The sequence below is a fragment of the Dasypus novemcinctus genome, chromosome 23, assembly GCF_030445035.2.
Source record: "Dasypus novemcinctus isolate mDasNov1 chromosome 23, mDasNov1.1.hap2, whole genome shotgun sequence".
NCBI classification, from domain to species: domain Eukaryota; kingdom Metazoa; phylum Chordata; class Mammalia; order Cingulata; family Dasypodidae; genus Dasypus; species Dasypus novemcinctus.
In genome coordinates, this window is record NC_080695.1 from 51,219,534 (window position 1) to 51,221,585 (window position 2,052).

Sequence of the window (2,052 nt, forward strand, 5' to 3'; positions counted from 1 at the left end):
AATATTAATATTAATCTCACTTTTTTTAAACTCTTTCTTAAATTAAAAAAATTTAAAACATACTCCTTCCTTTCTCTCCTGTCAATATGCCCCTCTCCCCCTTCCCCAGTAACCTGTAATTTGCTTGCTATCTCTGTGAATTTGTTACTTTTAGACATGATGTGGCAGTGATACCACACAATTTTTGTGCTCATGAGCCTTACTTATTTCACTGAACATAATGTTTTCAAGGTTCTTCTGTAGGAAAGAATATTTCATAACTTCATTTTTCTATGGCTTTCCATCAACAAATATATCAATTAAGAATTTTTTTTCTACTAGTCCGTGTAATACTGCTAAATGTTTCAAGCGGAGCATACTGTAATAACTGGGGCGGGAGCGGAAGGCTGGCGGCTGGCAGCGCAGCTGGGGCGCAGCAGGCTCTTGAGGCTGCCACCAGCAGCAGCCAGCGTCGACGGCCATACCACCCTGAACGCGCCCCATCTCCTCTGATCTTGGAAGCTAAGCAGGGTCGGGCCTGCTTAGTGCTTGCATGGGAGACCGCCTGGGAATACCCGGTGCTCTGGCTTTTGCCACGCGCCGTCCCCTCCCTCTCGCTCGCCCTCCTTTTGCTAGCCCCGAGCCCGGCTTCCCGCCGCCCTCAGCGCCAGGTATGCAGGCCCCCGGCCCCCGGCCCCGGCCCCCGGCCCCCGGCCCCAACCCCAACCCGCGCGCGCCCTTCCCTGGCGGCACAGCCACGCAGGCAGCCACGCAGGCGGCGGCCACCCAGCCCTTCCTTGGAGCTCGCAGTCCCGCACCAACCCACATGTGGCTGGGGACCGCGGGGGCCCGCGCCCACTGCGCCTGGGCCCAAGAACCCAGGACCGCTAGACCTGTCGGCGTCCGGCCGGCCCTTCCTCCGGCCCATGCCCTGTAACCGTGCACACAGGGCCTGCCCCTTCTCGCCTTTCCCCGCCTTGCTTTGGCACCACGCCCATGGGCCCCATGCCACAGACTTCCCGTGGCCCCCTGAGCCCAGGAGACAGGCCCCACCTAACCAACCACCCACATCCCCTGGCCCCTCGGGCAGCGGGAAAGCGGGCGGCGCTCTCCCTCAGCCAGTGCGGTCGGTACCCCTGTGCCGACCAACGGGACACGGTCCGGAGCCCGCGAAGCAGACACACAGGCGCACGCACGCACGCACACCGGCACGTGTGCCCGCGGCCCATCGCTCCTCCCGCAAGGGGCTGGCGGCATTCAGAGCCCAAGGTGCCTGGACACACCGCCGGCGGCGGCGGAGGCAGACCGGGGGCCACCTGGCTGATCCCGGGACCCACCTGGCTGAGCCCGGGTCCCGGGCCGGTGCCTTCCCCACCTGGTCCAGCCCAAGCACCAGCACCCGCCTCCCGGGCCCGCTCGGGCCAGAGCTCCCTGCCCTGCCCGGAGGACACCCGCCGGTCCGCTGCCCGCGAGGCCTCTGGCCCGTGCCCCTCTGGCCCCAGCAGCAGCCCGGGGCCTGGCCCGTGGGCCGGGATCTGTGCTCGGGGCACGAGGGCACACGAGGGCATGGCGAGCAGAGGCGCTGGTCCTGGCAGCCCGGCTCCGCGTCCAGTTGGGCTCGCGGCTGGGAGACCGAGGCCCCGCGGTCCAGAGTGTCACTGGCGGCGGGCAGGTGTGCGGAGGCCGGGTCTCGCTAGCGGGAGACCTGAAGGAAGCGGCCTCCCGAGGGGATCTCCCCCACGGGGCGCGCGGCGCGGGTTGCAAGTGTCCCTCCCGCCGGCGGCAAGCACCCAGGCGCCTTCTGGAAGGTCTGGCCGAGCGGGCGGCCGTGTCGCCCTCGCCTCCCGCCAGGCGCATCTGCAGGAGCTGGGCGAGCTCCGCCGTCAGCAGGCGCTGGCGACAGCGAGGCCTAGGCCGGCTGCGGCCGGGACGCCTGGAGGGGCTCGGGGTGGCAAGGCAGGGGGCCGGGGCCCCAGCTCTGCGGCCCAGGGCCTCTGCGAGGAGAGGCCAGTGCCCACGGCAGCCCGGCAGGGCCCAGGCGCAGGTGCGCGGGCACCGAGGCCACGCCCACCG

General features: G+C 66.9%; 1 pseudogene; it reads left to right on the top strand.

Moving 5' to 3' along the window:
* Window positions 1-450: 450 nt before the first annotated feature.
* LOC131275719 (5S ribosomal RNA) lies at window positions 451-569 on the top strand (annotated as a pseudogene).
* The last annotated feature ends 1,483 nt before the right edge of the window (window positions 570-2,052 follow it).